Here is a 16,003-nt window from a genome sequence, read left to right on the forward strand (position 1 = left end):
TGTTTCATTTTTACCACCAAAATTTTAGTAGATTTCTTCCTTCCTATCCTCTTAATAAAATTTCTCCTTTCACCCATCAAAATTTTAATGTCAATGCATATTTGCTCATGTTCAAAAGATCATTACTTAAATAAAATCATTTCTCAGAATACTATTATTATGAAAAACTCAATTTGTTATGTTGATGCAGTACTCAAAACGTTATATTCAAAAAGCTATTGTTCAGAATGTTGTTTCAAGTTTTTTCATGTAGAAAACCATTTTCATGTTCTTATGAAAGCTTTCATACTTTGATGTAAATGGTTGGACTGGTTTAAAATAGATCTTGTTATCACATAGATTATCTAGTTCATTTACAACATTTTATAAACTAGTTATGAAAACCTTCTTATGTATATAATCTGATGAAAGTCATTCTGATACTCAACATGTTCTAATGCATATACAATCTATATGATAACCAATAACATAATATAAAGTAGAAGGGAAGAGAGGATTCAACACAGGGATTTTTATATTGGTTCACCCCAACCTTAGGCTATGTCTAATCCTAACCCAAACTAATGAGATTTTCACTAACACAACCAGCAACATGCTAAACTAGCCAACAATTGGATTTTTACAATTGCCAACACCCTTCCTAGACTTTCCTTGCCAACCTTCTACTGGACTTTCCCTACAAACCACATGTTGGACTTTTGACATCTCATCACCATAACACCAAACCTAGTCTTGGCTTGAAGATTACCCATTCATCCATGACACCCACTTGGTCATGGGAGAGACAACACAAGTATTTCCTTCACCTCTTCAAGCTACACAAGTATTATATCACTCATGGGTGGAAATGATGTGATTTTTGTTTATGTACTGTGTAGGTTTTCTTCTACCTTTTCGCTCATCTTCTGTAGTTGTCTTCTGACAATTTTATACCGACAAGCCTAACTAACCATTATGATAATTGGGTTTCTTTTTCTCTCTCTTCAAAAGCTTCCTTCAAGTTTAAAAACTCCCAAGATAATAGTTGTTGGAAATTGGTCCCTTAGCTCTGTAACAACTTCTCAAAGAAGTAGAAATATGCCAATTGTACTTGACTTAACAAATTGGAATTCGTTTTGAAGTCTTCCATTAAGATGAAAAAATATGATATATTGCTGAAGGTACATCATTATTGCATTCTGATGTTGCTGAGAAAGGACCTATTCTGATGTCGGTTCCTTCTATTGATGATAACATGATATGACATAGTAGATAACTTAACTCTATCAATCCAAATACTTCATCACAACACATACCATTCTAAATTAACATACTTCAGCACATGTAACATGTAAAGGTTGTTGTTGTGTTTGTATTCTATCCTTGGTTCAGACTTCACAAAGTCTCTTTAGTCTTCATTCTAATGTTGCACACCAGATCTTCTTAAGGATATTCTCAACTTTCAACTTGTGCATCCTCTAATGTAGTTAGCATTGGTTTTCCAATGTGCACTTAGTGTGTGTGGCAGCATATAGAAAGTGAGATGTTATCAACCTCAATCTTTTGATTACCCTCTATATGTGTGGTGACATATGAAAGACATGGTGCTACTTTGTATCTCATTCTGATATCAACTCCAGTCTTTTGATGAGCCAACTATCATTTGTGATTTCATATGGAAGACATGTAGTTGCTTGATCATTTTGATGCATAGATACTGCATGAGAGACTACAATACATCATTCTAATGTAGTCATCTCATAATCTTTCTTGTCTTGATTTTGGTCTATCATTAGAGTATCATTCTGATGTTCTCATTCTCAGACTCCTCAAATACACCATTCTGATGTTGACTTTGGTACAACTTCATTTTGATGTTGTATTCTCATTGTAATCTTTGATAAATCTTCTATGTTAGGTCTTCTTAATGTCTTTGAACCTTGGTTAAATTGAGATCTTCAAAGAGAAACATGGAATTCATCACAAATGGGCTTCTTTCAAACCGTATAAAGCTTCTCACTTGAAATCACAATTGAGACATTCATTCTGAGCTTGTTCTGAACTCATCAGAACACTTGCTATGTTATGCTCTTTGCATATGTATCATTTGCAGATATGTTGGCTTGCATAGCTTTCCTGCATGTGATGTTCTACTTTGATAGAGTTCTCTGAAGTATATGGAAAACCACTGAATGTTATTCTTATAGGAATACTTTGATGAGATGACATAACAAACTTGTATTCCAAACATTTTGGTGTGAACTTGTAATAACATAATGTGCTTTCTATTGTTTTTGATTTCTTTGATCCTTTGAATAGCTAAGATGACTTTCCGATGTCTTCATGAGAGTTGTAGATAATTTTATCCTTGACATTTAGGCACTATTCTCATATCAGTTGGACCACTACAACATAAGTAATCTTCAAAGCGTTGTAATTGTGTTATATTGTAAGGACAAAATGACATCTCTATCTTTATCGTCAATTTCATCCAAAATCTAAACCATATTAGCTCATAGATTATTCATAAAAGATGTATATATTTCTCATAGATTTCCACAAACACTTAGATCATCCCAAATGAACTTTTGTAGCTTGAGCAATCTTCAAATTACTGCATATATCAAGTTGTCTAGGTTGTAACGCTCTAAAATTTTGCTAACTGTAAATCGATGTTTAAATGTATTTATTGTGTTATTTGATTATGTGATTGACTTGTAAGAGTTGAGGCATTGTGTGAATTAGCCATGTGTGATTTGCTTGATGTGGATGTTGAGTTATGTGGAGTCTTATTGACTTAAGTCAAAATTATGAGATTTTAAATTTTACCTAAACCTGTTCCAGTAAAATCACGATCCTAGAATCGTCAATCGTTTGATCACATTCAAATTTGGACTATAGGTTTCAAACCCATGTCCCCATGGTTTGACCATTGGGATTTGTAAAATAACAATTTTTGACCTCTCGCTTAGCACAAGCAGTGCGCAAAGCACAATTCTAACCCGAGAGGGAATTGCACTGAGTGCGAGTTGTCGCACTTAGCGCCAAAAGTGGACTTCCGCTTAGAGAGATGAGCTCGTTGAGTGAGATCTGCATATTATAAATATATTCTTAAGTGTGAAAAACACGATTTTTCACTCTCCCCCTCTCCAAACGCCCACCCAAACCCTAACACCTTCTCCTCCACCATCCACGACCACCAGTGGCCACCACGGGCCATCGTTGCTTGCCGCCAAACCACCATAAGGAGAGGAACATTTTAATCAGAGTAGAATCCTCATAATCCACCTTAAGTATCCGGTGGAGAACAATCCCTCAATCCTTTCTTTCGTAGCTTTTATGAGGTAATCTTGACTTCTAATCATTTCTCCTAGTTAGTTTGAGCTTCTCTTAGTGTCTCGTGTTTTGGGTATTGTTATAAGATGTTTTTACACTTTCTTTGAAAAACCCTTAAAAATGAGATGTTGTAAAATTTAAATTTTTATAAAATTGACATTATTTTCGTGACCTTCACTGAACCCCGGTCACATTGGCATGATCAAAATTTTAAAATGACGTCTCCTTGTAGTAGAATCCGAGACACCCCTTAGTTCTTTATGTTTTGACAAGGGTAGTTGACCTCGAATGTGATTATTAACCTTGCTTTTGAAATCTATACTAAATTTCCTTCGATTTGGTATATAGAACCTTGCGTTTGGACTAACGAACATGAATGAGAGAGGTCTCTAAGCGACACAAAGAGGAACCGACGGAGAGCTCACGATAGGTGAGGGGAGTTTATTATAATTTATCGCTTTTGATACCATAGTTGGGGTCAGGGAACCTAACTATGAGGATGTATGCTTGTCTCTGTTGCATGCTAGTTTTCAAGAAAAGTTGCGTTTTTTTACTAATGAGATGTGATATATTTCTTATTAATGAATGAAATTATGAATGATGTTGTTGTTGTAACGATTGGAATTTTTGGAAAAAGTCTTAATTACAGAGGAGACTCTGCCCAAAATTTGGTATTTATTCTTCTATTTACTTTTTTATTAAATTTTAAATGGGCTTAAGAGTTTTTTTTTTAAACTATAGTTCTCCTCTTTAATTTAGAATTTTTCCCTAAAATACTAGTCTTGTGATATTATGGATTGCGTTGTATGAGACTTGTGCTACTTGAAGACCTAGGGAGTGTGAATCCCAAGCATGAAATTTATATGTATATATATGGAATGTGATTACTGATGATGTTGTTATCGATGATAATGATGATATGAAGTGATGTTGTTATTGACGATAATTTTGATAAAAATGATGGTTTTATTGGTAAAAATATTGATATGAGAATGATGTTGTTATTGATGATGATGTGACATGAGATGATGTTGATGTTGATAACATCATTGAGATGAGATGATGTTGATGATGATAATGTCATTGAGATGAGATGATGTTGATGTTGAAAATGACATTGAGAAGAGATGATGCCAATGTTGGCAATGATATTGAGATTAAATATTGTTGATGTTGAAAATGTCATTGTGATGTGTATGTACATGGGGGGTGCAGTGACCATGATGGATATCCCTGGTGGGGGGAATAGAGTGGTTAAAAAGTTTTAATCATGACTTAAAATCTTTAATTATCCACGGTCAGTGCATTGGTGGTGCCTATGTTTCATATTTCATATTGCATAGAAATAGTATAAAATTTGTCAATAAATACTTATAGTTTCTCATGAGGGGAAATACTTGTGCTTGAGGGAATGCCACTCGGTTTCGAACTCCCTTGAGACTCCGGCTGATCACCATGGTGGGGGGGAGGGGGGGTTGCCTGTGCACGACAGAGTGACCTTAACACTTACTGCCTAGTTTTCCTAAGTGAAATTAAAGTCAGGTGCATGCATCATATTAAGCATGATTGATTGGAATTATAGAAGGCTGATGACCACTTGTTGAGTGTATGTTGGACTAATGGATGTTTGTGTATGATTATGGTATTTGTTAATGTTTTCTTACTAATTATTGTCATTTGATTTTTGTGTTAATTTCTTTTATAATAAATTCACCCTTGTAATTTTTGTACCGTGTGGTTGGTACCTGTGATGATCGTGGACCTTTGTTCGTAGGAGTAGATAGACAACAATAGAGTACGTGAATTGGGATTCTTTTATGAAGTCACCAAGCCGACGTGATGATGTTGAGATTATTTTGGGAGAGAGTTGTGTTTTGTTAATCAGCTCCTCCGTAGCTGGTTCTATAATGAATGTATATCACGAAAAATTTACTTTCATTTTTCATAAGCAAATTAACGGAGTTTTCATTTAAAAATTAAAATTTATAAGGTTTAGAGTGGTGATATCATAGCAACAAGGTGGGTCGTTACATAGGCAAATCAGCATCTGCAACTTCAGGCTCAATTTTGTCCATGATCTAGGTTGTTTCAGACCACAACTTGTTTATGAAAGTTGAATATATTTCTTCATGATTTCCATAACTACTAAGAACATCTCAATTGCATTTCTAAAACTCCAAATATGATGTCTATAATGAACTCATCATGCTAGAGAAATTTCATTCTGAGTGTGTTACAACAATTTTGTTCTTCATGAATGCTCATAATAGTTCTATCTAGAACAATGTTCTTCTTGTTCTTTAGTTATTGATTCTTTCTTATGGCTTGAACTTTTCTCATCATCCAGTGAGTAGGTTGACTTCATTACAGTCAAATATATTTTGAGTCTTGTTTTGAGCTTTCAAGCCTGTCATCCTTTCTGAGTGACTCATGACAACCCTGAGTTTATTTTAATTGTTGTTCTCTATAGAACTTGCATTTTCTGAATACACTTAAGTAAACTCATCAATAGGCATAAACTCAAAAGGCTTATGATTTGTGTTGTGAAGGTTAATAAGTAAAACACCAAGGGTTTTGGACTCAACACACCATGCATTACATATTTGAATGATTGAATTAATCTCATGTGTACACTATTACGATAGACCCTCACCTCCATATATTGTCTCAGTCCTTTTTGTTTTAATGTCTATACTTTTTTCATCGTTGATGACACTTTCAACACCAGTGAACCCCTCATTGTCCCTATAGGCACCTCTATCATCCTCCTCAACACCTCCATTGTTTTTCATAACACCACCACTGCCACTTATAATCCCCAACCGCCACCACATCATCCTCCTTCTGTCGCCGCCACAACAAGCCTCAAACTCCCTTGCATTGTAATCTTCTTTGTTACTATTCCTCGCTGCAAACTACCACTATCAAAACTCTTTCACATCTTCTCCAAATCAATTCAACATATGACAGCCTTTCAGCTTCGCCCCAACAGTGAACAAACCCCTACATCCAATAACCCAACATGAATTATAGATTACCATGAATGAATCTGCGTCACAGATCTCTCATCACATTGCAAGATCTGAACCATCGTTTCTTTTTACTATCTCAGAATCTAAACAACAAATTTGCAAACAACATATTGCTTCTTATAAATGACTATATGCCATTAATTTATAACACTTTGATATGCTAGAATATGAACTAAATTATAACAGTTTTTGTTTCATTTTTACCATCAAAATTTTAATAAAATTCTTCCTTCCCATTCTCTTAATAAAATTCCTCCGTTCTTGCCTCATTTGCTATTTTTTGTTAAATTTTCATATCTATTTATTTAAATTTTTGAGTAAAAATTATTTTTTAAATAAAAATAATAAGGTTTAGAATCAATTATTTTTTTTAAAACTTTACCTAAAACAAATATTTTTCTATGGAACAAAAACACAAGTTGTATGAAAAATAAACATATCTTTTCAAGTTTTGTTATTTCTATCAGCCATTTTAATGAATAAATTTATCAAATATTTTAATTTAATAAGCTAGTTAAATAGTTTTCAACTTTTAATTAATAAGTATCGGTAGGGGAATACCCACTTTGAGTGTGCTCATGGTCCCCAACGAAGATTGGCACTACTTTAAGTGAGGACTACTTCGTACCAATACTATGGTCAGCAAAAAAAACTTTTAATTAATAACTTTTAGTCATAAATGGAGGGTTTCTACGGTGTTCCACCTTTGTAAGTGGTCCACCATGCTTCACATTTTTAATGGTTGGATTAATCTCATGTGTACACTATTACGGTAGATCTTTACCACCTTATCATGTCTCCATCGCCTTTTCATTTTACCATTTATACATTTTGTCATTGCCGACAACACTTCTGACATCAGTGAACCCCTTATCGTTGTCGCAAACACCATTGCTGTCCTCCTTAACACCTCCACCATCTTTCTTAACACCATCACTACCATTGATAATCCCCAAATGCCATCACATCTCCTCTTTTTACCACCACTGCAACAAGCCCCAAATTCCCTTGCACCGTAACCTTCTTTGCCACTATGCACGGCCGCAAACTACCTTTCAACCTTCTTCACATCTTCTCCAAAATCGATTCAACATATGAAAACCTTTCAGCCTTGCCCCAATAGTGAATGAACCCCTACATCCAACAGCCCAACGTGAATCCCACGTCACAGATCTCTCATACATTGCAAGATCAGAACTGACATTTCTCTTTTTTATTCCAAAATTTGAAGTACCAAGATAAACAAAGTTTTGTTAGGAGCAGGGCTTTTATTTTAGAAGTACTTGGATAAAAAGAGTCTAATTTAATAATTACAAGTTAAAACTTTAAGATACCTCTTCAGAAGCTACCTTTAAAATCATAGATTCTATTTCCAATAGATTTTGGTTTTCACTTTTTTGATACAAGATGTTGCTTCAAAACTTTTAAACTGTTTTGTAAAAACCTTTAGATTGAATATTAGAGTTATGCTTTTGTAAAACAAGGTTTTTCAAAATTAAAGACAAGTACTCAATAGTTAAAATATATGAAAATCATTAAAAAAAAAGGATACAACACACAAAGGAATTTCTATTGGTTTACCCAAATATGGGCTATGTCTAGTACCTACACATGTAGGCTTTCTCCACAAAGAAGATCATATCATCTACATATTGTAGAAGATTCACTTCCACATCACCTTTCCCACCATGTAACTAGAGACAAGATTTTTATTGCAAGCTTCTTTCATCACACCACTCAATCCTTTGACCATAATTTTAAAAAGGAATGGAACTAACATATTCCTTTTCCTCAAATCCTTCTGAATATCAAACTCATCTATAGGACTCCCTTTCCCCAACATTGACATTTTACTCTACTTTAAGCACCCCCTAGTTCACCACACCCATTTATATGAGAAACCCAACCCTCTTCATCATTCAAAGAAGGAAATTCCAACAGACTGAGTCATAAGACATCTCAGAACAAACTTTAAAATTAAGTATTTCTTCTTTTTCCACCTAACCTTATCCACCACCTCATTAGCCACCATCACACTATGTAAGAGAGGTCTCCCCGCCAAGAAAGCACTTTGTATATGATAATTGTTGTGCATAATTACATTTGAATTACATTTAACACAACAATTATCTATTTTTCCTTAATTTTTGTTTAGTTTGGCCTCAATTAGTTAGAATTTAGTGTCTTATATAACTTTAGGCTTATAAATAAAATTTTAAGCTTTTTCTTCTAGATTTGTGCCTTTATCAGGGTTATTGGAACACCAAGAGAGGAAGAGGAAGCTATCATTGCAAAGAAGACTTGCCCAACGAGTCAGTTCATTGTGAGAAGGACACAAGGCGGGTCTAGAATGGAGGAAGAGGGTCCAGATCATCTTCAAAGCTCACCCAGCAAGTGCAACTCGCCCAATGAGCAAAGCTTTCTCGAAGGGCGAAAATTAATTGCAACTTTTGGAATTCGCAAAGAACTCGCCCCGCGAGTACTATGTTCTCTGGAGTGACAAGACAAGGGCCTTAGGCCCACTATAAAGGAGGCATTCCCTTGGGATCAGGCAGAATTAGCTTAAGGCACAATGAAGAGCAGAAATACAAAGCATTCTAGGCTTCTTCTTTATTTTTCACCATTTTTTCTCCTTCCACTCTTGTATTTCTCCATTTTGTAAGGCCTCTCAAGACAATGAGAGGCTAAATCACCCATTGTTGGGGGCTTGGTGCACTAAACACTCTAATGTAATTATCTTTTCTATCTATTCAATGTTATTTTCAGTGTTATTGCTTACTTTCTTTTATTATTTTCTTGCTATGGTTTGCCCATATGCATGTTTATATAGTGTGAGAGTCATTGGGAATTGCTATCACTACTAAGAACTGAGAGTAGCTTCTAATGAGCTTATGTCTAGGGATAGAATGATGTTTATTACCTTTGTTTTTAATCCTTGTTTAGATCCAAGTCACTTGGCTTAACTTGCGAAGGGATTAGGAGTTAAGCTAATTGATTTAGGCCCTTCTACTAGAGGAATCTTGATTATGGTATTTTATGGATTAAGGTGACACTTAAATGAGCATTGAGTGGTGAAAAATTATTAATATTACATCAAGAGTGGTTTAGTAAGGTCAAGCACCCAAGAACTTCACATATTCTACACTTACCTTATTTTTGCTTTCTAAGTGTTTGTGTTTTTGTTTTTGTAGTTATGTCCAATTTGACTTGTTAATTGATGCTTGCTGATTTTATCAGGATTTTAATTTCTGAACTTTAGTTTCAAAAACCAATTAATCATTTATTTCCATTGCTTAGAATTTGGTTTGCACAAACGACGTCCCTGTGGACATGACACTCTGTCTTACTGTGTTTTATTATTTGCGGGATTTGGTTCACTTGCCAAACGTATTAACAATATACTACCAATGACATCTTCAAAGACCTTTCTCACCCTCCTTGCCAACACCTTAGCTACTACCTTATGCATGCATCCCTTCAAAGAAATAGGTCAGTAATAACCTATACCATGTGGCTCACTCAACTTTAGTATCAAAGCTATAAATGAAGAGTTAGAACCTTTTGGGAAAACACCATTTTCATTAAACTCTTCCATAAAGAAAATGATGTCCCCTTTCAACAGCCCCTAAAACTCCTTAATAAACTTAAAATTTTAATCATCTGGCCTCGAGCTCTTCAAACTATCACACTCTCAAACCACTTCTTTTATTTCCAACTCCTCAAACTTTGCAGTCAAGCATTACTAATGATTATATGAGATTTTCTTAAAAGAAACCCCATCTAGAAGTGGTCTTACCTCCCCCTCAATAAACCTTTGTTGGAAAAATTCTAAAACACCTTTTACTCTTCTAGGCTCTTCCACCCACAAACCATCAGTATGTAACCCTTGGATCATGTCTTTCCTCCTCCTCCAATTAATAACTAAATGAAAATATTTGGTGTTGCTATCACCCTCCGCTATCCACTTGCATCTTGATTTCTTCCTCAATAATGATTCATGATATGATGTCGCTTTCTTCAATTCTTCTTGCAAATCCCTTCTCTAAATATTTGCCTTTGACAACCTTGACTCTTCCTCTTTAATATCCATTTCATTTATTTTCTTCATAATGTCTTGTGGTCTCCTCTTTAGATCTCCCTCATTTTCCTTACTCCAGCACCCCAATGCTTCTTTTAGGCCTTTTAGTTTTTCCTTCAATACAAATGCCGCCCAACCTTGTATATTCATACTAGACCATTCACTTTTCACCACCCTTCTAAAATTCTTCTCTTGATGCCACCAATCCATGACTCTAAACGGCCTTGGCCCCCAATCATCCACCACAATTTTTAGCAACAATCCATGTCCAAAGTATAGTGAATGCTCATGAGCCATGAAATAAACCAATCCAAAGAAACCAACACATGATCATTTCGACTTTTCACTATTTCATTAGGTCTATACCATGTGACGCTCCTCCCAGCCAATGGTATATTGACCAATTCCTTGTCTTCAATGAATAAATTAAGGGTTTACTATCTTCTTTGTCCATAAACTTTTTAAAATTTTTGTTTTTAGTCCTTGAACTATTTTTAACTATTTTTATTCCTTTAACATTGTTTATCAACCTTACTTTTTGTCCCTTAACTTTTTGTCCATCCTTACTTTTAGTCCCTTAAAAGGATTAAAAGTAAGGATGCAAAAAAATTCAAGCACTAAAATTAAGGATGAAAGAAAAGTTCAAGGACTAAAAACAGAAATAAAAAATTCATGCACTAAAAAAAAATTCTAAAAAGTTTAGGGACTAAAAATATATTACCCATACGTTCACCCTTTCTTTCACTTTTCCTCACAACATAATTAAAATTACCCATTAAACACCATTTTGATACTACTATGTTTCCATCCCTTTAACTCATCCCATAATATATTTTTTTTGAAGAATGTTAGAGGATGAATAGACATTTACCAATGTAAGGTTAACACCACTTTCTTTCCAAATCCACTCTCTTTTTTGTGGAAATTGTATATATTTTCTTTCTTATGTGATTTTATAAAGTAGAAACTCCACTTTTGTGACCCAATGTTGAATCCAACTCAGCTTGTATGCCAAAGAAGAGAAGGTGTAAAAAGTTGTTCATGACTCGCTTAGCGAGACAGATTGGCTAAGCGAGGCATCCAGCTCGCTTAGCGGATGAGAAACCCTAGAAAAGGATAAGTCAGAGATCTGCACGCCCAGTGCGTAGCCAGCCCGCCCAACGAGAATGTTGTCTCTTCTTGCGCTCAGCGCGCCCACTGTCGCTAAGCAGAATTCCACTTACTCTCGCTCAGCGAGACATGCTCGCTGAGTGAGCCTTCATGTGCTGAGAAGTCCAAGAGCCTTTAAAACACTGAGGTTGGCAGAAATCAAAAGACACAATCGGTCAAGAGCCACAAGGAGAGTCTAGCTACATGAAAAATAGAGAGAATTAGGGCTGAGAGGCTGGAGAAGACATTCTCCATCATCTTCTTCCATTTTCTTTCACCAAAAACATTTTCTTTCTTGTATTTTGAAGCTTTGCTTGTAATGGAAGGCTAGAGCCTCTTTGTTGGGGAGTAACTACTGAAACTCTTGATGTAATGCTCTTACTATCTATTTAATGTTATTTTCTAGTGTTCTTTGCTTCTATCTATGCTTATTTTACATGCTTGTGGCTTGATCACCCATTTGTATGTGTAGTTAGGCTTTTTAGTATTGGAAAATGCTTTAAAACCTTAGAATTTGATAGAGCAAGCTAGAAATTTGTATGTCTAGGAATGGAGTGCAGCGATCTAGTATATTTTACACTGTATGTTTAGTGCAACTATGTTAGAATGAGTTTATTGAGGAATCAAGAACAAAAGCTTAGAGAGTTAGGCTCATTCATGTGAGGAATCATGGTCTGAGTATTTTCTCAGTGTAAGAACACTAGGATAACGTTAAATAGAGGAAAAACTCTTTTATACGGCAAGAGAAATTTCAGTAAGAAACTCCCCAACACTTTTATCTTGATAGTTGTCACATTTTATAGCTTTGAGTATTTTAGTATTGTCTAAGTAGTTCAATAGTGCCAAAAATTAATCCACCTCTCAATATTTATTTTATTTCAAGCTTTAAAAGTGTTTACATACTGAATATGCATAGTCTAGGTGAAACAAATTCCCTGTGGATACGATACTCGGTCTTATTGTTTTATACTACTTGTGCAAATTGGTACACTTTCCGTACACGTTTAACAGTTACCCATCTTTGATTTTGTCACTTCAAAATCCTCTTTACCCCTCTCCTCACCCCCACCAACATAGTAAATTGCCTGCATGATTTATAATTGCAAAAAAGAGCCACTCAACTTATAACTACCCCACATCCTACAACAAATTTCTCTAATAATCAACTCTTTTTTTGTTTCTTTCACACATAATAATTGTAACTTTTCTTTTATTACTACCTCTCTAATAATCCTCCTCTTAACTGCCATCTTGGCCCCCTTATGTTCACATATAACATTCTCATTTATAACCAAACTTGTTCCCATCCCCTTTGCATAATGATAGCTTGTTAACCCCGTTTTGGTCTCTTCCTTTCAAAGCCACAATCTTTTGAATCATCTCCTCTTCATCATTGATAATTGCTCACAACTTGTTTTTGTGAGCAATTATCTTAGTTTATATAGGATTTTTGTGAATAAATTGCTGCCTTTTTGTGAATAAAATTATGCAAAATTAATTCAAGAAATAAAAATATTGTTTTAATGCCTTTCTTGTGATTTCCATAAGCTCAAGGGAAATTCAAAGAAAAATAAAAGAAGAGTTAAAGATCAATTCTCGCCTTATAGAGCTTGAAGTTCACTATAGTGAAACAAGGACCAGAACAACGAATGCATTAAAGAAACTCACCATAACAAGCTCATATGTCGCCACAACGAGCAACAGGTCCAAGAATCAAGAGCTCAAGGAACAAAGATTGCTTAAATTTTCAATATAGCTAGTCTTTTCTCGTTATAGCAAAAATATGTGATTTTTTCTACATTGAGAATTACCGTTGCAACTAAAATATGACTAAGTACAAAGCTTAACAAAATCTCTGATACAAGTGGGGAAATTCAACTTTAGCAGCTAGAAGAGCGCATTTGGGATGACTTTGGGGATGAAGAACTCTCCAAGGAGCTCCAATGGTGGAATCTTCCATCTCCACCCATTCTTCCTTGATTTTTCAATATTCCATGGCTTATAAAAGCTAAATTCCATTGTTGTTGGATTAAGATGTAATAGAAGTTCAAAATCATGTGATTTCCTTGTAATTTCATACCTATTCTCAACTTTAATGCATTCTATTTCTACTTCTTTGCTTCAACCTAAGCCTTGACTTGATCAACCTTGCTTTTAGGAGTCAAGTTGTGTGGAAACATGTTTGATTCTAGATCTGGATTAGAAATGTGTTGGATCCTAACTTTAGGGATGAAATTAAGGTTTTACATTGTTAAGATTCCTAGCTCTTCATCTAATTTCTAAGTTAGGTTACCAAAGGGATTAAGAACCAAAGCTAAAAGTTAAGGATCACTTACTTAAGGACTTGAGATTTGATTAGCTTTGATGAATTTTGTTTGTGTTAAGATTGGGAGTAGGATGAGATTGTGATCACATATGATCAATCTTCTATGATACTCCTAATCCGCAACATAAATTTGTCTGTGAAAACCATTAAACATTATTTTTTCGCTACAAAAAATTGACAACTTGTTGCAGCGAATTTGCTTTTATGTGATTTTTACTAGATTAAAGTTGTTCTCATTGCAGCTAAAATCACCATTTTTCCAATTCTGCAACTTTTTTGTTGTAGCAAATTCCTCCTTTACCACAACGAGTTTTCCTCTTTAGTTCCTCATTTCTTTTACTTTAGAGAGCATTACTTGTTAATTCTTTAGACATTACATAAGTCTTTGTGGATACGATAGTTAAATACTTATTATTTCTTTACTGCATAGACTAGCTGCACTTGTCTAGATTGTGAGTCAATAATCACCAGAAAAGGTAACACCCATTTTTCCCCAATCGCCACAATTCCTTAGTTTCCTTATGCTCATTGTTAATCAACAATTTCTTGTGACATTTCATAATATTTTTGCCACATAAGGAGCTATTAAAAGAATGAATTTTCTGTGTTGTCACTTTTCTAACCTATTGTGCTTTCTTCAATTTCAATCTTCTATCCTTCCCCGAAATTGTCAACTCAATGTCAGTTACTCTGGCTCTTTATTACTATGTGAAGTATTAATAGCAAGGCAAACAATTGGCTCTAGAAGCCCAATCTAGATACACATTGTAGGCCTAATGTGTCAATAGGAGAATCAACCAAATGATCTGCATAATGCATCCACCTCTCATCAACCTATTCCGTGGTGGGCTCCTCTGTAGGGAACACAAAAGGGTGTCTAGGAATATTCTAATGAAACCCATATTGGTGTAACACCCTTTCTGGAAAATGAAGGTGCATATCTAGTCCAAGCTTAATAAGTCCCGAGAACAATGAAATCCTCTCAAAAGGACGATGTATTCGATGCACCTCATATGGAGTCCACTAAACACCATCTATAGTCAACTCATCTAATAGTTTCCAGTAATCCCTTATTGATACCATATCAAAGGTGCCCAACGAATGACACGTGGAGAGGTCTCATTGTATGTTATGACATGATCCCTCACACCAATGCTAGGAAAATATTCATAAATCCATCCCTGTTTCAAAAAAACAACAAAGAAAAATATATAGTTAGTACATATCATGATTAATGTAATAACAAAATTATAATCAATGTTAATTGCTTGAAGAAGAGTGGCATAACCACCAATTTTCCTTGTGGATTCAAAATAGACATCACCCACATGCTCGTACATATGTGTCAATACAGCTACCCCCCATGTATAAGTACTTGCTCATTGAAGGTCATAGAAAAGGCTAAAGAATTTGCCTCCACATAATGTACACTCTAGTTAGCAAATATGGTGCAACAAACTAGATGCAAAAAATAGGTTGTAGCTTCTTCCATCCACCGCTCTAGATGACACCTCTTGGCATAGAAATCTCGTGACCAACTAAAATGGACATATACATCTCTTGTTTTGTTTGTCTCTTCAACTGCATCCTTTTTTTTCCCACCCTAAGTAACTCCTCTAGCAAGGGACTTGCCACATCCTTTTCCATATGTTGGAAACTGCAAAAACATCTAATAAAAGGAATATGTAGTAATGATGACACATCATCTAGTGTTATTGTCATCTTTCCCATAGGCAAATGGAACATGTCTGTCTCCATATGCCACCTCTCAGAAAAAGTAGACAATAGTCCCTTATCTGCTTTCTCATAGTAGTATGTGGTCATGAAAAATAAACAAGACTCCTTGACCAACTCCTCTATCTGCTCATGTAGGGCAATTTCCTTCTTTAGCTTTCTCTCGTGTGATACTAACTTTAGCTTAGCATGGTCCTACAAGTATATAATTACCAAATAAGTTCTAATAAAATTGAATGTTTGGATAGTTTAATAAATATAAAATAAACTTGGTCAATTAGTAGTTTACTAATCCATCCCATAAGCTCTGAGCCACATGAGGTCAGCAATGACGTGCCTTTAGGCCCACCAGGAAAGACATCAATGTGT

The sequence above is a fragment of the Glycine soja genome, chromosome 15, assembly GCF_004193775.1.
Source record: "Glycine soja cultivar W05 chromosome 15, ASM419377v2, whole genome shotgun sequence".
Classification (NCBI taxonomy): Eukaryota; Viridiplantae; Streptophyta; class Magnoliopsida; order Fabales; family Fabaceae; genus Glycine; species Glycine soja.